This window comes from Cupressus sempervirens, chromosome 3 (genome assembly GCF_028749045.1).
Source record: "Cupressus sempervirens isolate cs-2001-9-10 chromosome 3, ASM2874904v1, whole genome shotgun sequence".
Lineage (NCBI taxonomy): Eukaryota > Viridiplantae > Streptophyta > Pinopsida > Cupressales > Cupressaceae > Cupressus > Cupressus sempervirens.
Window position 1 is genome coordinate 54,094,186 of NC_143120.1, and position 24,946 is coordinate 54,119,131.

The window sequence follows — 24,946 nt, forward strand, 5'->3', positions numbered from 1 at the left end:
GAACCTCATTGCAATTAAAATATAGGATAGGTAACCTACCTTTAAATTTTCCTTTACCTTTATAAAATCTCCTTTGTAGTAGTGCTTCAAGCTATTCTACATCCTCCTCATAAATTTCACTATCACTAGAAACATATTTGACCTTTTTCTTCTTCTCTTTAGGTTCCTTCAATGACAAGTTAGCTTTGAAAGTAGATTCAACATTGTCATGTTTAAAATTATCAAAATTAGAGAGCTCAAAAGTAGTGAGACTACCTTCCCAACCTTCTAGAGTTAGATTAGTACCTTGTATACATCTTAATTCTTGTATGGAAAAAACTCTAATAACATAGATGGATAGTAGTGTTCTCGATACTTTCCTTAATACAAATTCTAATGCAGGAGCATCCTGGTTGTCATGTTATCTCATTGATTCTATTGGTTGCTACCAAGTTATAGACATTATTGAGTGCCAGTAAATTTTTAGTTATTGCCGAGTTGAAGTTTTTTGTCATCATGTTAACATATTGGTTAGCATGTTATCCCATTTATTCTACAAGTATTAATTGAGCAATCTTTCAATTGTTGAGTTGGTTGGTTATAGGGTTGGCTGAGCATGTAGTGTTTGCCAAGTTACAAAGTGTGTCAAATTATCCAATATTGGACAAGTGTTCCCTAATGTGCTAAGTGTTCCTATTGAACTAAGTGTTCCTATTGGTGTTGAGTGATCCTGTATATGCTAAGTTCTAGTATTTGTCTTGGTCCTTTGACTAGTTTTTCTGTGTTAGGTTCCAGTTTGAACTGACCTTGCATGTATTTAATTTCATGATGGGTATTTAATATTTGTTGAGATCCAACTTGTGGCTTGGTTATGCATTTAATGTAAGGGCATATTTGTTGAGAGCCAACTTGTGGCTTGGTTATGCATTTAATGTAAGGATTTATTTAGTTAGTAATTTGTAACATGCCAACTTGTGGTCATGCAAGTATATAAAGAGGTCTTGGGTAGAGTCGTAGTCATTATTTTTTCAAGCATGGAGATGTAGAGAAGCCTAAAGAAGTCATTTTAGTTAGGGATTTTTAGCGTGGAGTAGCTTGGAGATAGAAGTTCATATTTGAGTCTAGAGATATGTTCTTCTTTGAAAGATGTATTCTTCTTTGTAATGGTTGTAACCTAAAAGGCTACATAACCAAGCATGTTGGATGTAAACTTCTTGATTCAAATATATGAAATATTGTCTCTCTAGATCTGAATCTCACTCTTCTTGTTCATTTTTTGATGTGTATTTGTTTGCTAGTTTTTGGATCACCGCATTTTGGGGTACATCCAAATTTGTGCTACATTAGTTTGTATTAGAGCTCAGTTGTTCTTGAGTATGTAAGTAGATCACTAAAGTGTGTGGTAGTTTGTACCAAGACCTTGGATTGGGAAAAAGTTCATTAGAGAAGGGTTTTGATTTTGTAAGTCCTCGCTAGTTTGTGATTTGGTTTAGGGTTGTAGATCTGCAAATCTGGCTTCCACTTGTAGAGGAGTTATCATTCAATTTTTGTTTATGAAAAGATGGTTCATAGAAGGAGAGATGAAGATACATAATTATTCGACATGTTGAGAAATCTTGTAGCCAATGTAGAAGCTATTGAGTTAGCACAAGACTGTGGAAGACATCTTGATGATGTTTAGAGAAATGAGCATGATTCTTTTTGGGATGGTTTACATGAATGGATTAATGATTTAGAAGAGTTTGATTTGAGTTGGCATATGAGGATTAGAAAGAATATTTTTTGGTTAATTAAAAATATTATGAAGAGAAGAAGATAGATCATGGAAGTCCATGATAATTTGTTTGAAATGGATGAAGTATCTTTTGGTTTTCATTAGTAGATGGATAGATCTAACATGGAAATTGCAAGGCATCTTGTTGTGTGCAAAGAGATTGCTGAAGAGGATGGTTTCACTTACGTTGTTAAGGAATTAGATGTTACTATTATTCAAGATTATGTTAATGTTGAAATTGATTTTATTGAGGAATTATCTAGTGCTGTCATTATTGATCCAGAGCTATATGTTCATTTTATTATGGATTTTATTGATCTAGATGTCACTAAAGGTAAGAGGTTGGATTTACTTGTTGGTAATATGGTTAAGGATTTTATAGATGTTAATAATGTAGATTTACATGATATTTTCATTACTAATATGGATATGGATTTACATGACACTATTGTTGTTGATATGGATCTGAACTTATATGTTGTTGCTGAGATGTTGAAGGATATAGATATTGCTACTAATGTGGATTTTGTTGATATTGTTGAACTACATGTTGTTGGAAGAATGAGTATACATATTATTATGAGTATGGATGATATAGGGTTATTGTTGCATGTTCATAATTTAGATTCATTTATGATTTGGTGGAGGATTTATATATTATGGATTTATATGATTTTAATATGATGGACCTGAGTTCATATGTTGTTGATGATCAAGTTTTTGATTTGGATATTGTTGTTGGTCTAGTTTTCATGTTTGAGGATGATATTATGGATGGTTACGGTGATAAGTTGTAGAGATTACTTATGGAACATTATAATTTTTAGTTGAGTGAGTATGTTGATTGGATGGATGATATTTTAACTTTTGGATGGATGAAGCATAGATGGTTGATTTTCAAATTTGATCTTTTATTCGTGATGGAGTGGAAACCTTTTGTGAAGATGAAGATGAGTATAAAATTTTCTTTTGGATAAAAAATGTGTGACACATTTTTCTATTTACTTGATAAGTCTAATGTAGGAGCATTTGAGGTCTTTTCTATTCACCCCAATAGTCTAATGTAGAAGCATCCTAGCCGTCACATTATCCTCCTAATTCTATTAGTTGTTGTCCAGTTACAAACATTGTTGAGTGCCACTAAATTTTTTAGTCATTTTGGAGTTGAAGTTTTCACCCTCATGTTAACATAATAGTTAGCATTTTATATCATTTGTTCTTCCAATATCGACCAAGCAATCTTTCAAGTGTTGAGTTGGTGGGTTGCAATGTTAGTCGAGCATGCAATATTTGACAAGTTGCAATGTTTGTCGAGTTGCAATGTGTGCTAAGTTTTCTAGTATTGGACAAGTGTTCCTTCATGTGTTGAGTGTTCTTGTCGGTGACAAGTGATCCTAAATATGTCAAGTGCTAGTATTTTCTTGGTCCTTTGACTAAGTTTTCTATGGCTAGCTCCACTTTGAGCTGACCTTGCTTATGTTTAATTTTGTGATGGGTATTTAATATTTGTTGACAACTGACTTGTGGCTTGGTTATGCATTTAATGTAAGGGTTTATTTGTTTAGTAATTTGTACTAGGCTGAATTGTGGCCATGCAAGTATTTAAAGGGTTCTTGGGTAGAGTCTTAGTCATTATTTGTTCAAGCATGGAGATGTAGAGAATCTTGAAGAATTCATTTTAGTTAGGGAGTCTTAGCATGGAGTAGCTTGGAGATAGAAGTTCATATTTTAGTCTAGAGATCTATATTGGATGTAAACTTCTTGATTTGAATATATGAAATTTTGTCTCTTTGGATCTTAATCTTGCTCCTCTTGTTCACTTTTTGCTATGTATTTGTTTTTATTAGTTTATGGATCACCTCATTTTGTGGTACATCTGAATTTGTGTTGCATCAATATCATCATCTATCTCACTAGCAACTCCTTTTATAGTATTAATAACATCATTTATTCTAGAGCAATATTACGGAAAATTCTCACCTTCTTCCATTTTGATATTATCGAACTTACCTCTAAGACATTCAAATTTGGCTCTCAAAACATTTATGTCTCCTCCATAAATGGTATGAAGAGAATCCCACATCTTCTTTACACAATCAAAACCCTTGATTTGATTGAACTCATAATAACTTAGGGCAGAGGAAATCTCCAACATTACCTAATTATGTTCTTTCTTCTTTTTCAAATCTTTAGTAGTTAGGGCTCCAGCAAGATTGCTATGCTCAACGATAATGGTAGATTTTGTATGATCTCCAAGACCTCCTAAGTGTAGCTTCATTGGACTTTACCATGTAAGGAAGTCATCCTTATTAAGCTTGGGTAATTCTCTTTTTGATATCTTGATCTTTTTCTTGTAGTACCTTCAAATTGGTCCTCTGAAGCAAATAGCTTTGATACCAATTATTAGAATTCTTTAGAATAACTAAGAAGGGCTTGAATGAGTTATCTAAGGTCCAAATGTACAATTAAAACATTTCACAACTTAGTGAACCCATATTCATAAAAATTTCATGCATGCATTCATTAGATCATACAATGCTTAAACTTTGTACGTTACTATCCTAGGTCAAACCAACTTTGTAGAAATGTAAACATGAAACATAAAAGATTCAATAATGCATTTGACACATAGATTTTATGTGGAAACCCAATTTGAGAAAAACCACCAATAACATGATACTAATTCTCATTCTTCCAAAGTGATGTGCCATGAAAATGCCAAACATATTAAAGGTTACAATACACACTTTTAAATGTGACCTTGTTAGAAGATTTCAATCATGCTATTAGGAGTGAGTCTTGTTAGAGAACCTTAGATATTTCACTTGGAATGTCACCTGGTTAAAGGATTTACAAATGACTGTTAGGTCAACCTTAATCCAAAGGATTTACCTGTGAGGCCTCACCTCAACCTTTCATGACATGGATATTTTATTTACATTTTGATATTGGAGACCTTGATATTTTGATTGTTAATCAAGACTTAGATGGATAGTGGATTTCTTTTTCTATTGATTTTGATACTTCACTAGCATTTTGCATTGTTATATGCACTAAGATCCTATTATTGTGTAAGAATCATTTGAATATATATGGATGCAACTTTATGAAATGATATTATTAGACTTTGATGCAATGCAAAATGTTAATTTGATTTTGATGATTTCTAATTTATAGATAAATGTTAATTTGATTATGATGCTTTATGACATGTAGATGAATGGTTAGGATATTCAGATAGATGTTAATTTGATAATGATGACTTATGACATGCATATTTTGATACCTTAACATTTCGAATGGAATAATTGAAAAAACTAGGAAAGGAAATCTAATTTGAATTATGCTAATATGGATATTATTACTATGTGCACTTATGTAGTATATTTTTATTTGACTCCTTGGACTACTAATTCTTTAGTTTGATGTGTAGGAAGAGGAACCATGGAAATTTAATAGGGAAACAAGGTATACGCACATGTTTAAATGACTCTGCCAAGGTGAATCTTTGTAAGATTCGTAAACCTTGTTGCAATGTGCTTATTTTGTAAATGTGAGATGTATGTGTGTAGTATGTATTTCATGTGTAGATTTTGAACGTGTCATGTGTGATGTATAATGCATTTTTTGTGTGTCACTTGACACTTGTACTTGTTATGTGAAATGACATGTTCTTGATGATGGATCATGTGGCTACCTTATTCTGAGTTAAATGCCTTAATTAAGAATTTGATTTATTGCCCTAAATTAGTAAAGAGAAAAAGGTTATCACCATGGGAAAAATTAGAATTTGAATTACCTAGCATTGGGAGGGCCATAAAGTAACTCTAAGGTGAGTTTGTGACAAAATTAAACCCTACCCATGTTAGTACCTTAAGTTAGGGGGCTAATAATGACCTCTAGGGTGCCTAGTAGACCTAGGAGACCCCCAAAAAATTACATTCTTTATTGAATCCGAAAATGAGAGGGATATATAGAGGCATGGCTAAATTGGAAACTCACTTGGCCACTCTCTATCTTTAGAGACAACTAGGGTTTGGAGAAAGAGGATAAGGATCTCTACAACAACTATCATTTCAATTTCTTAGAGTGAGGTTGGTACCCATGATCCATGTTGTTCATCATTTTGCATGTAGAGTAGATATGGTGTTCTTCATTTCATGATGAATTTTTGGTGTATTGTAGATGTGGTTTGTGGGAAAATATCTTGTTGAGTGTTGCATGTGACAAGTTTTGTATGAATCCTTCTTGAATCTTGTTTTTCTTTTATGTTATGTGTGTTTTGTGTAATGGGTGTGAAGAATCACTCACCCTTGGGAGGGAAGAGATGCTTGGGTGAAGGGGTTAGTTGGGCTCACACATGTAGTTGAGTAACTCTCTCATGTATGGAGATAATTTTTATGTGTTCAATGGAATGTGATACTCTTGATACTTGTATTATGGGAAGCATAAGGAGATATGTGGAGGGAAAGTTATTGTAAGCCTCGAAAGGGCATGCTGAAAATGAGAAGATATGTATATTGTGAATCATAGCTTTGGAAATCCTCCTCATGGAGAGAGACCACCTTCACCCTATACTTGATTCAATTGATGAATCATTGTGCAAAGCCTTGGGATGGTATGTATTGTAATGTATTGTGCTAAATCTTGTGATATTGTTGTGATCATGCATGGCATGTGAATGTGTAGTATGCACCCATATGTGCCTTGTTTCCCCAAGCTTGATGGGTGGCCTCCTTGAGGCCTAGGTTGGGAGGTGAGCCTCAATGGTTTCTCATTTTGTCTCTCTTTTATAGGTATTCACTTGAAGAGCATGGAATCTTGATGTTCATGTAGTTTATTCTTGGCATAGGAGAAGACTCTTTATTATTGTGTTGAAAATGGAGAGATAAAATCCACTTGTTATGTGAAGCAAGTTGTATTGTAAGAGTGTAGTTATTTTTTTCAATTTATTTGTCCATAGAGAGAGCTAGATTTGAATAATTTATGTATTCAAATGGTCCTTCCATTGTGTATTTGATATGATGATTCACTCATTCCATTACTCTTGTGATGTTCTTGCCTTAGCAATACTTTGAATTAGAATGTGATAAAGAAAGGAGATTGTAATATGATATTTCTTGGAGAAATGAATAGGGCATTAGCATATTGGTATACTTATCTCCTCAAATTTCATAATGATAACTAGTTGCATTGGAGTTTAGTGTTGTTATTTTCATCTTGTGGTAAAATATACAATTGATTACTTATGGATTGTAAATAGTTTAGATTTAAATTGAATGTCAATAATGTATTTGAAAACATGATGCTCCTAAAATTAGAATCAATGGATTTCATACAAGACCCATGTTAATGTATTTTGTAAGTAGACTTTTTGGAATATGATAGTTGTTTTATAATAGTTTTGCTTATTTGAATGGAAATTATAATGCAAAATGCAATGTTGGAACAATATCAACTCAATCTAAACAATTTGAGGGATTTCATCAAAGAATATAGGCATGAAGTTAAACTCAAATAAAGACCTGTAGAAGCATAAAAAATCTTTGAAAAAGGTATGGACAACAAAAAAAAAAATCCCTCCCAAGTTACAGACATTAATTTTTTTTAAAAAAATCAGTACATGATAACATTATTTCTCCAAATACAATTTAAAAAGCATAAAGTCACATTCATAACTATAAAAGATATCTTAAGAAGTAATAAGAAATTAAATTAAATTAAAAATAAAATTACACACACACACACACACACACACACACACACACACACACACACACACACACACACACACAAACACATAAATAATTAAGAAACTCCTCTTTAGAAGGTGACTAGGGGCATTTATGAGTTGACATGTCCATAAGTATTAAAAATATATATATTAAAATCTAAGGAGGGGATGGGTCACATCCTCACCCACCCCCACCTGACAATTTGAAAAAAGGAGACATGATTTGTTTAAAGTCAAATTGAATTAATCATTCCCTAAGTTCTAGATAGGACTCCTCCTTCTACTAGCTGCCCAGACTAGGGATGCTTATTAAATAAGATGGGTGGGAGTCTTGTCAAATAACCCTCCCATCTCTCATACCACCATGCCATAGTAATTCATAGGCAGCAAGGAATGGGGTAGGTGGCCAAGTGGGGAGCAAGTGGAAAGTTTAAATAAAAACAAATTTGATGTGACCACCTTCCTCCTAGGCACCTATCCTTGAGCATGGGAAAAGTTGTTACTTTGGAATCCTCCACCACTCATGCCTAGTAGAGGAGGAATACACGTGCAACAAGGAAAGTAAGGATTTGGGCATATGTAAATAGATTGTATAAATATTTGCTAATGTTACGTGGATTATGCTAGGATAGTAGGTAAAGGTATATTTAGGTTCTAGTTTATTTGGAGTATATTTTAAATATAGTTTGATAATAATTTTTTTATGGGTAATAGTTATTCATTGGTTTTTTGTAGATTATAGTATATTTTTATAGTTTTTAAATAATTATTAAGAGTTGTATAGGTAGTATAAGAATTGTGTGGAATGTAGGAATCCTTAGGTAAATGGGGAAAGGGGTAAAGTATGTGATATTAAAGTATTAGTTGATGGGTGGAATAAATTTAGGGGTATTTTTTTTGAAAATGTATATAATAAAGGGATTGTAAATTGAATTTTATTTTATTTGATTATATTTTGATTTAGGAGTTGTAAGTTATGATAGAAAGTATACTTTGATTATAAATTGATTGTAGTGTATTACATAAATTCAAAAGATAATATATATATATATATATATGAATGTATGTATGTATATGTATATATATATGAATGTATGTATGTATATGTATATATATATGAATGTATGTATGTATATATATATATATATATATGTATGTATGTATGTATGTATATATATATATATGTATATATATGTATGTATGTATATACATACATACATATATATACATACATGCATGCATATATATGTGTGTATATATATATGTATGTATGTATGTATCTATATATATATATATATCTATGTATTTATATATATACATACATGGATATATATATATATAGATACATACATACATACATATATATACATACATACACATACATACACATACATACACATAGATACACATACATACATACATAAATACATACATACATATATGTATGTATATGTTACCTTAATATATTTTTTTTAATTATATTTGATCATAGATATTCTAGGAGAGTAATATATACATATATAGTTTAGATTATTTGTTAAAGTTAGTTTAGGTTAAGATGATAGTCTTTTACTTAATAATTAATCAGGCATTATTCATAAATGTAGTAGTTTTCAATTTAGTATTAAATATTGATAATGTTAGCAGCAAAAGAAAAAAATTATATTAAGTAGAAGTATATGGGTTTCAAATAATAATTATAATAAAAGTTGAATAATAATAATAATGAAAATATTAATAAAAATAAAAATAAGGTAGACCTAATATTAATAGAAATTAAATGATGAATTGATAAAGCATCTTCTCGTTACAACCTTGGAACTTTTACTACTGCAATGAAACAAATTGAATCTCACTTATCTAATTAGGGTGTCTCATATAGGGTGCAAAAGATTAAGGGTTCACATCCATCACACCATTACGTAGCTCTACATTTAGTGACTAGCTACTGGGTAACCACCCCTAGTGAACTTGTAACCAAACTCCAAGTAAATCAATAATTTGTTCCATTATCATGCTCCTTCACCTCCAAGTTTAAGGGTAGATTATGTTTCTTGCCTTCAATAGCTGCTTTTCAAAAAAAACAAATTAGTTGTGTTTTTGGCTTGTTGAATTATGGGCATGACATTAGCCTACACTAATACAATGATGAGAAAGTAACAGTGAGGCTTAATCTGATAACAAATTACAACTTACTTGCAAATTACATATATCTATGTCAGTCCTCCATTCTACTTCACTTTCACACACTTCATCTCTAATAGCATGTTCACCCTTCAAGCATTCATATTCTTAAGCCTTCTTGCTTTGTATGCCATTTGCAGTCTCTTCCATTTGGCCATTGAATGAAGCAATACCCTAGACTCCTTGTCTTCTTTAGGTTCTCACATATCAAAACATTTTCTTCTAACCAACTCTCATTATATATAGTGGTTTAAGATATTTTCTATTTAACATCAATCATACATCTTAAGGTTAGGTAGGATTAGGTAGGATAGAATGAATCTACCCACTTTTTCATTCAGTTCCTCTAGAAACATCTTCCTTGAATTTGCCTCAAAATGGTTTACCTTGAATTATGTGTCACTAGCTCATCATAGTTATGTTTCACACACTTTAGACAATTCAAGAAAATAAAATAGTCAACTTAGATTTGTCAAATATATGATTTCACATGAATATTGGCACTCAAAATCAATATGTTGTCACTTGGCATCCAAACTTATCTTCCACTCATCTTCCACTAGTTAACTCAACAAATAGTAAAGTTTATTGATGCTTGACATCAACTACACTTTACTCAACTTACACTAAGTTCAATTTCCATACACTGAATTGGCTTGTACTAACTTTTCTTAGCACCTACTGTGAACTTGGTCGAGCTTGGAAGACTCAATTGTTCTTCTTTCTTCTTCTAGACTTAATTAGTGTAACCAACATTTACAGCCTCAATTAGATAATCAATACACTATGTCATCATTTTCCTAACTAGAATTTGTACTCCTTTTACATACCATAACTTACCATTTCCTCTAGGTTCTCTTCTTATCTTATTTGGTCAACATATCTTCATCAATTAAACAAATGATAGTACTCAAATCAACTAAGTAGTTGTCTTACTAGCAAGTAGCAGGTTTAACATCAATGACAAAATAATGATTGTTTTATTATAGATTCTTCACTTCAAAACAATCTCATATCAATAGTATATAAGTACCTAGTGATATAGTATGTGCCTAGCACCAGTAACAATATAGGCCAAGCAATGCAAAGTCTATGTAAAAGTACAAAATGGAATATATTTTTAGGCAAAAAAATTATCAAGGCGACTTGCAAGCATTAGTTAATTTTTGAAGAGGATTGTATAGAACATTTAATACTTTGTGAGGTTGTTACATAATATTCATATGGTGTGGATCACATATCCCCATGTGTATGTTCAATGATTAGGATGAAGAGCAAAAACATGGAACCATCGAGATGAATCTTCATGGAATCTTTATATAGCAATGATCTTAGCCTAGATCAAGTGTGTGGAAGTGATTGTGTGTAAGCATGTAAAGATTAGAGAGGAGAAGGTCATAAGTCATTCAAGGGTTCTATTATCATTTAATAAAATAAGTGGCCTATTCATAAGTAGTGAAAGTGGAAGTGAAAGACAAGAGTATTAGATTTGAGGAGAGGATCAGTTACAAAGGAGGAGATACAAAATCAACTTACAGAGCAAACCAAGAGTCAAGTACTGAGTCATTTTTAATAGACTTGAATAAGGATAAATCTCCTAATAGAGCAATCTTAACATATCTTTGTAAATCTCCTAAAAAATTCCTTAGTTGTAAGTCTCAAATTGTCTAACAAGGTGAAACCTAATAGTTTATGAAGTCTTTAATAGGATGGACTCTTCACAGAGTAGATGATATATTATGGTCAAACATTGTAACCTTAACTAGTTAACTTTATTACTATGCAGTAGTGATGATCTTTGGGTGTCATCCCTGTTGGTCCGACTTTTTTTGTAGTAAAAGTTTTCAGTTAAATCATAGAAAAGTCAAATGTTCTATGCCTAAGTGAAGCATCGGGTTTTGGATAAACCATCCATAAGAAATAATCATCATATAAACCCTATATCATCTCTATTCATAAATTGTCGGGCGCAAAATTTTGAATTTTCAAAAGAGACGAATATGCTGTCATATTCCTTTTCCTTTCTCCCGGGTTACCTTTCTTCCTATTTGTCCCAACCGTCAGATCCGATTAGATCTATTGTTGGCATTACCTAACTATGATGAGTTGCATGCTTATTAAGTATAGCGAGATAACGAGTATTGAGTATTTTAAGTGGTGGGACCGTAAAGTGAAGATGCGGCGATCGGAGATTTGCTTATTAAATGTTTTATTGTGCAGGTACACTTTGCAATTCACCATCCAAAAAAGGATAGGGACCCACTAGAATATCTGACATCAGAGCTGAGATGTTGGTTTTTTCGGACGTTTCACCACCTCGCTATCAGAAAATTCAAACACTTCACCATTAGTGAAGTAGCGAGGCCACGTGAAAATCTGAAAATGATGACATTGCATCTTGCTTGTATCATAATTACACCAGGTGGCATGACCAGTCATAAATACCGTTGTCAGAATCAGTTTTAGTTAATAGAAGTAATTACTGGGTAACCCTTGCATTCTCCAGCACAGAATCCTTTTAATTGTCGAAGCTCGCTACCTCGTTATCGGAAAATTCAAGTGCTTCACCGTTAGCGAGTTAGCGAGGCCCCGTAAAATGGTAAAAGATCGGCAAGATCTTTGATGACGTGGAATGACAGATGACTATGATAAATTTTGACATGTGCCAACTATGCAGAGATCCGATTCTCATTAATACCTATCTGATTGAATGTATAAAAAATCTTGAACGTCAGCTTGAAGTGGATCAACAGAGCTCGCTACCTCGCTATGACCAGTTGCATGGGAGATAATTATAGCGACATAGCAAATATAAATCAGGAGATCTTGTGTTTCTTCTTCACCTTTGATTTGGTAAGTGATCAATGGCTGTCATCTCCTCGCTATGAAGAGTTGCAAGGGAGATAATTATAGTGACATAGCGAGTTGGGCCCACCGCCTTCTTTCTTAAGAAGCCCTGTAGCGTATCTTTAGATCATTTCTTGATCTGATCAACGATTTTTGCCGCTTCGCCATGGCAAGGTGCTTGTTCTTTATGCATAACAAAGTAGCGACATGCTGACACGTGTTCTTTGTCATCAGTGGGTCCAAATATAAGCGCCATCAAAAGAAAGAATTTTGTACGTGGCAAGTTCTCATTGGGTAAAATAACTGACATGGCAAATATAACTCCTAGTTGTTCTCTCTGTACCGCATGATCGTAGGATCTTTGAAGATCGACGGCGCAGTTTTAAATGAAAAATGTAGTGCCACTCTCTGTATTAATTAGACAAGAAAGCTTCGTCCGTGAGGAAAAATAGAGTATAATACAGAGAGATTTCATCAGTTTCATTTCACGCGAGAAAAGATTTGGAGCCATTCTTGTGCAGAAGCCATTACTGAAAGAAAAGTGTGCCAAGGTTTGATAAAAAATTGTCAAGTTGTCAGTTCGCGAAACATTTGCAGGAATACAGAGGAGAATTGAGACAGAATTCAAGTAAGTAAAACTACCATCATCTTCATGAGCTTTTAAGTTTTAAAAAGATAGCCCAAGATGCCTCCGAAGAAGGGATTTACAGGTGCAATAAACTACTTGGATAGAAATGTCCATGATGATTTACTTGAGTTACTTCCTGAGTCTACTGTAGAAATGGTGCATGTTAAGAGGTTAACCTCACTAAACCATAGGCTAAGGATAGCTGATGGATTGTATGATAAGGGTAATTGGGTCCGGGATGCTCAAACTTCTCAAACTGGTTTGAGTTTATTCAAAAAATGGTTTGCGGAAAGGAAGTTATATGCCCCTCATGCCAATATATGGAATTTTGATCTTGGAAAGCTTGTTGTCCCCAGCATGTTTATGGATTTTGACCTGCTTGAAGCTATAGAAAAAAACTATGACCAAGCCACTAAGGTTTTCAATCTGGGACCTCTCACCATGTATCATGTGCCCATTAATTTGATAGGGTTAGAAAAAGAATATATATCCAAGAGGGATGTAGTTAGACAGGGTGCACTGAAAGCCCACATAGGCCGGATTGGAGGCCTCCCAACCATAACATCATCTTCTAAAGAACCATTCAAGAAATCATGCTATAATGCCAGGGCAGTAGAGTTATACAGGACCCTATGCAGAGTCTTCGGAGAGGGCGAAGAAGATTTTATTCCGGTGAGCTTCATGTATATGATCACCCAAATCTCCTCTTTTGGTGTGGAAATAATTTTTGATTTTGCATCTTACTTGGCAAATGAGATTCAGCAGGGATTGGTGGGGATTGCAAAGGGCAAGGTGGAAAAGGTTTGGGGTCAGTACTCCTTATTGATGCATATGTTTCTTTTTAAGGGGGGCACTTATTTTGGTAAAGAAATGGTTTTAAATAGAGAACAAGAGGGGGAGGCATTGCCACTCCAATTATGGAGTGCAGACATGACCTAGGAAGCAAAAAATGCTAGCTTCGTTAGATTTGATAGGCACTTTGCCTCCAAACTAAGATGCCTCATATTGAGTGATAATTCCAGAATCCCTAAGGCGTTAATGCACCTTGTTAGGCCTATGGACAAACCCCATAATCTAAAAGTTTCACATAATTGGGGAGATATTATCCCATATTCAGTCTCAACTGTCATTAGGGTCTATGGATTCAAAGGAACACCCCATGTGCTACCCTATCAAGTACCTTTTAAGGTAGGGATAGCTGAATTTTTGTGGCAGTTGGGAGGAGTGGAGGAGGCTTTTTGCACAAAAGGGGGACAGGATCAATTTTTCCTACTTGTACTATAGCCCACCAGTTTGTGATAACTAAAGAAGGGTGGGTCTTTCTCCACAAAATTTTGGATCAATATAAGATGGCAGTGTCTCATTCTTGTTTTTGTGATACAGAAGGTTTCTTTAACTCTGCTCTTAGATTTAGAATCAATCTTCGTCCAGTTCAGCATGAATTCTATTTTCCTGAAGATATAATAAGAAATGAATATTCTCTCCATGAGCAAGAAATAAAGAAAGAAAAATGGAGAGTCTATTCAAAAGTTTTGGAATTCATTAATTGTTTTGACAAAGATTACAGTCCTCTTAGTAATGCTGCAACCAATGCAGATAAAATAAATAAGCTCATGAGTACCTTCTCTGAGATAATAGAAGTAATGAATGAGAAGAAACAACATTTTATTAATTCTTTCCCAGATAAAGCCAGAGAAGTTATGAGAAAATTGGGTTTCACCCCCAACATTGGAATGGGTCCACTGGTGGTACAAAAGAAGACAGGATATACTATTGTTCGACAGCAGGTGCCCATTGTACATAAAGAAAAACAGATAGTTGAATCCACCAGTACTGTCCTGGAAGAAAGACCCCCTGAACCTTCTCCCAAAAGAATAAGAATAATAAGGGAGGAAGAATCCCCTGATGAAAGTTACTCACCTTCTCAAACCCCAATAAGAATTGAGGAAGAACAGCTCACCAATGAGCAATTCGAACAAATGGGGTCACAAGGAGAAATTTTTGTTACACAAGCAGAAATTGATGAAGGGAACCCCCAGGAACCTCCTGTGCCAAGTTTTGAATTAACTATAGAAGATTTCAGAGGAAGGGAATTGAACCCTATTTTGGAACAAGCCAGTCAGGATTTTTTGTCTGATAACAATTTTCTAAGATCTAGGGCTTTCCATCAGGTTGCGTGGAGGGTAAACATGCACATTTTTTAGCAAAGGTGTAAGAATATGAAAACAGAACATCTAGAAATGGATGAGACCTCCATTCAAAATCAAATAAAGGAACAAATGGTGCAAGAGTTCCAAAATATAACCCCTGATGAGGGAAGACAGATGGTAAAAAATGCTAATGTTTTATTATTCCCCAATTGGGATATTGCTGACGCATTAATTTTTAATTCTGTTTCAAATAATTTGGGACTCCAGGATGCAAATAAAGAGAAATTCTTGGGTACAACATTCAGCAATGATCAAGCTGCCCTTGTTATGTGGTCCCTGAGAAGAGGATCCAGAACTACTTCATCACAACCTAATGATTCAGGACTAACAGGGAGTATCATTGTAAGGAGAGTTGCTGATACTTCAAATGTACAGGCAGCCCACATGAATGTGGATTATTCTAAATTTTCCTTGGCTACTGCGGAAAGAGAAGAGAGGGAAATGATTGATATGCATAATAAATATGAAATAGTGGTGGATGCTTATAACCAAGAGGTAAAAAGGAGAATTGAGTTGGAAAATAGGGTATCTCAATTAGAGAAGGTACTTGGAAAGAGGAAAGTGGGAGAATCCAGTGCACTGAGAATTGCATATCCTCCACAGTCATCTGCGGGATTAACCCCTATTATTGAGATACCTGACACCCCTGAAAGACCCAAATTCTATACTGCAGAGGAATTTGAAGCAAAAAAAAAAAATTACATGAGTGGCAGATAGAATTGAGAAATCAGCAGGAAGAGAAATGGAGGCAGGGTGTGACATATTTGAGGGATAAAATACAATGGTCAACTTTTTATGATCAGTTGACAAGGATTGTAACCCTCATGGATGAGTTGAATAAAGAAAAGGATGGACTAGATTCTCTTGCACAGAAATGGAGACAGAGAAACAATGATGTTACAATTATTTGTATATCTACAGTCCAAATGCCTTATCATCAGGTTGAAAGGATTTTTGATTTATTGAATCAATTAGATAATTTTGAGAATAAAAGAGATTCTTTACAGAGAAAATTGATACTATATTTTTCAAAATATCTTGCTGAAAAATTCACCCTATTTCCTTGTGCTTTAGAATCTGTTGATACAGTAAAGGAAAAAGAAAAATGGAAAAAGGAAATGGATGAATTATTTGATAATAGAATAATAAACATCATCAGTGAGACTGGCCATTGGTTTTGGGCAAAGACAAATGAGGAGCTGGTAAAAGTACAATTATATTATGCTGCTATGAGAAAAGAATTCGATGATTTAGAGGAAAATGCCAATTCTTTAATAAAGATACAAAGAGAAATCCTAAGTTTTGATTGGCCAGATGATGATACTTTTAATAGATGGAAAAATCAGTTTAGTGAGCAGATGTCAGGAGACGATGACGAAGAAGATGTAAGAGTAATAGTTACTTTTGTAATCAGCAATGATGACATAGAAAATCCCCAGGTTAAAGTGAGTTTACAGGTAACAGAAGATGATACATCACTTACAGACCTTATGGGTATGTACTCTAAAGATGAAGAATGATTGTAAAATCAGATCACAACAACCAAGAAGCATAACAGAAAGGGACTTGCCAAGAATTGTTGGTGTAATTAACCTTTCTGTTATTTTTGTTTTTGTCTTTCTAAAGAAGGACACTTGTCACCTTCTTTAGCCTAAAGCTTGTTGCATCTCACACTATTTAAGTGAGATCCCAAGGCTAAAGAATGGTCCAAATTCTGTTTTTACTAAGTATTGTGCTTAGTTCTATTTTTGGTCCAAACATTTTGGGAAGGAAATTTGTAGTATACTTTTCTGTCAAAATCTCTGAGATATAGATGAATGTAGAAAGAACTATGCTTCTTCTCTAAAGGTCTTTCTGGGTCTATTGTAAAGGATATACCATTTTCAAAGAAAATGAATACAAATTATGAACTGTCCCCATATCTGTTCTTTTCTGAATTTTGTCTCCTTTTAAATACTTAGCTACCTTGATGTTGTGTGAGTAAAAGCTTATGCAATTGATTGCAATATAGTAAGGCTGTACATCCATTTGTTATTGCTATTAATTCAATGGATTAAATAAAGGCTCTGATGAATGTGATGAGGTTTCTTAGGTGTTAAAAAGGATTTTTGAATCATAAATTCTGGTAAGAATTTCTGATAAGAATTTGTTGCAAAGCAACAAATTAGATCTAAGAATTTACTTGACTTTGAATCCCCAATGGATTAGGCACTGATCGAAAGTATTTCAGCCAAAAAAGAAGTATATTATGACTGGTTTTTTCAAAGTACATCATAAAATCAATTTTTACTTATATTTCCTGTAAGATATTCAAAGTTGGCCAGCACTTGCCTGCATGGATTGTTTTAGCTTCATTTAGCCATTGCTGTTGGAAACATCTGCAGAGCTATAGAAGATTTCTTGGCCATATCTGTTCAAGGGATGTGTTTATCAATTCGGTAAGATTTACGTATATGTTTGAGGATTTAGAGATGAGAATCAAAATGAAACTAAGAATAATTCTCATACAATTGTTCCATCTTTGAACCATCCTCGGGTACACCCGCCCTAGTTTTTACAGAGCCAAAAGAGTAGAAAACCGTCTAAGGTTTTGTTGGAGTTGGGTCCTAGTACTTTGCATATGCAAGTGATAATGAGAATTGGCTATTCTTTAGGTTGTGTATGTACTGATATCTAGGTATTAAGCCTTTTGTAACCTAATAGTTTTAGCACTGTTTTAACATCATCCGAAACACCAACAAAATGGTGACTCTGCTGGGGACTGTCTAACACATCTGTAAAAAGTACTGCAGTTGTCTTTAGCCTTACTAAGTACGTATGTGTCGTGTGATCTTTATTTTGCCTGTAGCTATAAGGGAATCTTTAGTGTCAAAACTTGAGGATTTAAAGAAGATATAACCCAAGTACCATTGCTACACACTGATGCATCCAACTTATCCAAGTGTCTTATCTAACAAGCAAGAGTTGCAGTCTTACAACATCAGTGATTGGTCTCTTTGTGCCATATTTTTGTTCCTACTTGTGTATTTTTTTCTTTCTGTCAGTAAGAGTGTTATTATATTTTCTCGAAAGAGGGTGGCGACTCAGTCAAGGTTTTGAAGCTAGTGCTTATTGTAACAAAAGAAGAATATGGCTGACAAGAGAAAGAACACAAGGGCTTACATGAGAGCCAATCCCGATGTATCAATGTATACTGATCTACCCCAAGGTGGTAGGAAGAACCAAAATAAGAAAAGAACAGATCCAAATCCTATTTGGAAGCCTTGAGGTAATGCCTCTGTAAATTCCCATTATCAACCAATAATAGCAAGAGAGTCATCTTCGCTTAGCTCTGAATCCGAAAATACAAGACTCTTAGGAGGTATTTTCAGTACCCCATGACCAGATCAGAGAGTTTTTCAAGACAAAGACGTATCTACTATGGGAATTGCTTCATTAAGACTAGAGCCTATAGCAGATATAAACTGTAGGCTAGGATTTAGGAGTTCATCTGATACCCCTTTCAATCCCAGAGTAGCCCCGTATATGGAACCAAACCTTATAGATCTAGATGACCTTGCCGATTCCGAGGCAACCTCTACTGATTCTAAAGAAGTGCAATCTGAAATAGGATTTTTGAAGAAATGGATTGCTGAGGAAGAAGCTAAACGCATCCGTCTTGAAAAGGAGAGGGAGTGAGCCACTTTGGATGCAATAATAGAAAGAGATACTCTGCTAAGAAGGATGGTTGCTTTGAAAGAGAAAAATAAAAAATTAGAAGAGAATACCCCCACTCTCCATCAGGACGTCTTTGGAGATGTTGATAATCTAAGAGCTAAAGTTCAACAACAGGAGAAATGCCTAAATCAAAGGCAAGAACCAATTATTGCTCAAGTTCAAGCTTATAAACTCATTCAAGTTGATCCAATAGAGCCCACTGGAACAGTTCCAGATAAAGGGAAAGGCAAGGCTATAGGAATCCAAATAAATGAGCCTCAAGCCATACCGAGCAAACCTATACAACCCTCCATATCTAAATTAGATCTAGATCTAGAGAAGGCTCGAAAGGAGAGGGAAGACCTTGCAAAAGAACTTGAGAAGGTTGAAAATGAAGCTCAGGCCGCAGAAACCAGAAGCAAAATCCAATTCATAAATTCTAATTCTGCATTGAATTCATGGCCTAGTTTGTCTATCCCACCTACAAATCCTGCACTAGTTAGTGGTCCCATAATCCCAACTCAGAGAGTACCCCAATCTGCTCCTACCTCATCTTCCAATATTGGCACTCAAGTCCCATTTGTCCCACCACAGCTGTCCCAAGCTGCTCTCCTGAGTCAAGCTAATATAGCTAGTACCTCTAATGTTCCTAGTTTCCAGAAGAAACCTATATACCTCAAAAAATATAGACAAATATCATTTTCCAATATTCCTCGTGCCCCCCATCCCATATCTTTTGATTTAAGGGATAAAGTGGTTAAGTTTTTTGGAAATAATGCTATTACTGGTGAAGAACATTTGAGAATTTTCATTGACATGCTCAATGATTATGAAGTTGAACATGAGGACATGGTGATGAAATTATTTGTGCATTCACTCACAGAGGATGCAAGGGATTGGTTCAGGAGGTTGCCTGATGATAGTATTACTTCATGGAGTGATTTGGAGAAATTGTTCAAAGAGCAATATGGGGACAATACTAATGCAGGATTCATGTTGAATGAGTTCAACAATATCAAGAAGAATCCAAATGAATCCACATTTGATTTCAATGTGAGATTTCAGAAGGGGATGTACAAACTATTTTAGTTTATGCGGTTAAATGAAGACGTTTGTCTCACAACCTATTTCAATGCTTTTGATAGCAAAATGGCCTACCAACTGAGAGATAAGGATCTTAAAACTTTAAGAGATGCCTATAGAGTTGCAGTGAATATAGAAAATAATAGAAAGGCCTCTGGAAAATTAGGGAGGAGGGATGATCCTAAGCTTTTCAATCCTAAGAATAATAATAAAAAGGAGGGTGACAAAACTCCCATAGGAAAAAATCCTGAAGAACCTACTATAGGCCATATTTTAGAAATGCTCAAGAAGATGAATCCCACTATTTTCAACAAGACAAATGTTACTGAGAGAACCCCTATGAATAACAACAATTTCAATAGATAGCCTAGGATGCAGAATTACCCTTACACCACTCAGTGGAAAGATGGTAAACCAGTTCCCAACCAGACCCAAAATATGAAAGATAAGGGTACTCCAGACCCCCTGCAAAGGAACACTGTAAATATGAATGATGATGTACCTTGGTGCATTATATGCCAATCACCTCATTCTATTGATTATTGTGCTGTTGCCCAGTCGTTCGCCCAAGCTCAAGGAGTGCAAGCAGAAGAAGAAACTGAAGAGAAAAACCATGATGATATAAGCTGCAATATGGTGAACACATCTGATGATTTGATAGATTCTGATTCAGAAGAACCTGAGAATGATGTTACTAGCCAGAGAATTTCTTACCAGTTACATCATCAGCAAATATTTTTAGATGATGAAAAGAATGATACAGATAAGGTATGCAATACATTTTTTGACATAGGTCTCACAAACCTAAGAATCCCCTCCAAGGAGGAAATTGATAGAATTACAGCCGAGATGATTTCACAAGTCCATAGTAATTACAATTTGAGAAATAGAGCAATAAATAATGATGCAGGAAGGCCATCTAGTGTGTTCATCAAAGACACTACTCATAAGACAAATGATCAACACAAGAAAGTCAGTATAGATGTGCCTAAGATAAAGGAGAAAAAGGGTCAGAAATGGGAACCAAAGAAGAAGGTTCAATTTTAGATAGGTGAAGCAACAAAGACAGTAGTGCAACCAGAGAAATTAGAACCGGATGTTGTCAAGCAAAAAGTGGTGCCCACTACTCAAAAGACTCCGATTCCAGGTACTATTGTAAAACCTACTGTGGTTGAACCTGTTGATATGATTGCCATGTTATCTCAAATTACTGTGAAAGTGCCCTTATCTGAGCTTTTTAGAATTGAAGAGCATAAGAATAAGGCTTTTTCATGGTTGGGTGGAATAGCAAACAACAATAGTATTGATGATCAAGCTGTGGCCCAACAGACCCCATTAATAATAGAGGACAATGGTATTATATCCCAGATTCCTCAGATGTTTTTAGATGATTCATCAGTTGCGTTCATAGAAGATATTGGTCCTTTTTTTCTTAGTATAATCATAAAAGGGAAAACCTTGAAAATTTGTATGATAGACTCTAGAGCTTCCAACACTATAATGCCTTTCAAAGTAATGGAAGCCCTAGGATTAAAGGTGGATACTAAGCAAGGTAGATGTCGAGGGATGGATGCTAGAGAGGTTCCAGTAATAGGTACTATAAATGCCTTACCATTCAAACTGGCTGCATTTTATGAGGTAGAATTAACCATGTCTGTCCTTGTGGTGGATATACCCCCACACTACGGGATGCTACTTTCCAAAAAATGGAGTGCTACCATGGGGGGAAGCCTACAATGTGACCTTACTTATGCCACCTTCCATATAGGGGACAAAGCTATCAGGGTAAATAGGGAACCAAAGGTTAACCACATCTTAGGTGAAGAAATTGACAAAGATACCACTTGTTTCCTAAACACTGGGATTAATGCTTCCAGGGCTGAATTAATTATTCAGGAAGTGGAAAACTTGCCTGCTATCATTGAAAATGAGGTTGAATGTTGCATGAATTAACCAAAATTATGGACAATGTTCTTTGATGGGGCTAGTTCTAAAGAGGGTGCAGGGGCAGGTGTAGTCTTTGTGTCCCCTGAAAATAACACCTTCAGGTATTCATTCACCTTGAAGTTTGCCTGCACTAATAACATCGCTGAATATGAAGCATTGCTACTAGGACTCAAAGTGGCCACACACCACAAAATTAAGAAATTGTGTGTCATAGGGGATTCTGAATTGATCATCTCTCAGATCAAAGGAACCTACTCCTCAAAAAATAGGAGATTAAAACAATATAAAAATGCAGTCTGGGATCAAATAGAATTCTTTGATGCATTTGGGATCTCATGGAGAGATAGGACCCAGAATAAAATGGCTGATCTTCTGGCCAATGTAGCTATCAAACCAAAAGAAATATCATTTGCAGGAATCTCCTAGATCGAGGTCCAAAATAGACCTTCTATACCTGATGACATTGAAAATTGGTAGGTGTTTGAAGATGATAAAGATATTACAAATTTTTTGCTAAATGAAGACAAATACCATGGTCAGGAGATGGACTGCAATGGACTGATTGAAACCATAAATGGGAAAGAAACCATTTTTGGTCAAGAAATCGTGCAATTAAAAACAAATAAGATGCCTAAGGGGTTGGTAGTCTTGGAGAATATTTTTGATAACCAAGACAGAGTAAAATCAAGAGTAAATGACCCCAAACCCCAGGAGCTAGAAGAAATGAATTTGGGAACTGATGAATTCTCTAAAAGGGTTTACTTCGGCCAAGATCTGCCTGTTCAAATCAGAAAAGCATTGATTGACCTACTTAGAAAGTACAAGCATGTTTTTGCTTGGTCATATGATGACCTTAAAACTTACAGGGAGGACCTTTTCCAGCATGTCATACCGTTGAAGGAAAATGTGAAACCTTTTAGGCAAAAAAAGAGGCCAATAAATCCTACCCTTGCCCCAAAAATGCAGGAAGAACTGACAAAATTGAGAGATGGTGGAATAATCAAACCAATTAGGCATTCCACTTGGGTTTCAAACCTTGTTCCTGTGAGAAAAAAGAATGGAGATATTAGGCTTTGTGTGAATTTTAGAAATCTAAACATTGCATCTCTAAAAGATAATTATGGCTTACCTAATATGGAAGCCATGTTACAACAAGTGACCGGCTCTGAATTGATGTCAATGATGGACGATTTTTTTGGATATAATCAAGTTCTAGTAAAAGAAAGTGAATAGTTCAAAATAGCTTTCACAACCCCTTGGGGAACATATGTGTATGTAAGGATGCCTTTTGGCTTGATTAATGTAGGAGCTACTTTCCAAAGAGCCATGGATGTAGCATTTCATGAGTATATTGAAAAATTTATGGTTGTGTACCAGGATGATCTTACAACGTATTCTAACAAGGCTAAAGATCACTGCAAACACTTGGAATTTTTTTTTATAAAAGCCCTGGAATATGGGGTATCTCTAAACCCAAAGAAATGCTCATTTGGGGTCACAGAAGGAAAGTTATTAGGACACATAGTGTCTAAGGATGGGGTAAAAATAGACCCAGAAAGGGTAATAGCTATTGATAAAATCCCCAAACCTAAAATGTGAAAGGTATACAGTCCTTTTTTGGCCAGGTTAATTTTCTGAGGAGGTTTGTTACCAATTTCGCTGAAATTAGTAGACCCATTTCAAAAATGCTCAAGAAAGGAGCTGTTATAGATTGGAATGGTGAACCTTCACAGGCATTCCAAGATATAAAAATTGCAATAAAAAATGCTCTAGTGTTGAGAACCCCAGATTATGCAAAACCCATGCATATTTTTTCTTTTGCATCATTCCATACTATAGCTGCAGTTTTATTACAGAAAAATCAAGAAGGGTATGAGCAGCCTATTGCCTTTTTAGCAAATCCCTGCAGCATGCTGAACTAAAGTATGAAATAAATGAAAAACAAGCATATGCTTTGGTAAAGGCTATAAAAGCATTCAAAAGTTATTTGGTAGGTGCTATTATTATTGCTTTTGTACCTAGTGCTGCAGTTAAAGATATATTCTCTCACCAGGAAGTGTCAGGAAGGAGATGTAGATGGATCAATAGAATCCAAGAATTTAACATTGATATGCAGATAACTAAGTTAGTAAGAGGTCAAGGTTTGGCCAAACTCATGGCCAAAACTAACCTAGAAGCTAATCAGATAAACCTGGTAAATGATGATCTTAGAGCTGACTTCTGCGACATGGACCAGTGTGACTGGTACACCAATGTTATACATTACTTGCAACATATGGAAGTTCCTCCCCATCTGCCTGATAATGAAAAAAGGAATATTAAATTGCAAGCCATCAGGTATGTAATTGTTCAAAATAACTTATGGTGGAGAAACTTTGAGGGAGTTCTGTTGAAATATGTTGACAAAGAAAGGGCAAAAGAGATTTTGAAAGACATGCATGCTGGAGTATGTGGAGGACATTACATGGCCAAAACTACTGCGCATAAGATAATGAGGGCTGGTTTCTGGTAGCCTGCTTTGTTCAAAGATGCTCAAGTTATGGTTAAGAAATGTGATCCTTGTCAGAGATTTGCTGGAAAGCTGAAATTCTCAGGAAATACTCCACTGAAGCCAGTTGAAACTCAAGCACCTTTTCAACAATGGGGTCTGGACTTCATAGGAGAAATCTTTCCCAAGTCCAGCACTGGCTATTCTTGGATTTTGGTTGCTACTGACTACTTTACAAAATGGGTAGAGGCTATCCCTACAAGAAATGCAACAAGTAAAGTGGTAAATAATTTCCTATTGAATAATATCATTTCTAGATTTGGATGTCCACAGAAATTTGTCACAGATAATGCTATGTGTTTTAGGTCTGAGGAAT

At 34.9% G+C, this 24,946-nt stretch overlaps 1 pseudogene; it reads left to right on the forward strand.

The window, feature by feature from the left end:
* The first annotated feature begins 1,876 nt into the window (after nucleotides 1-1,876).
* LOC149564746 (uncharacterized) overlaps nucleotides 1,877-24,946 on the forward strand; it is a 143,991-nt pseudogene continuing 120,921 nt past the window's right edge.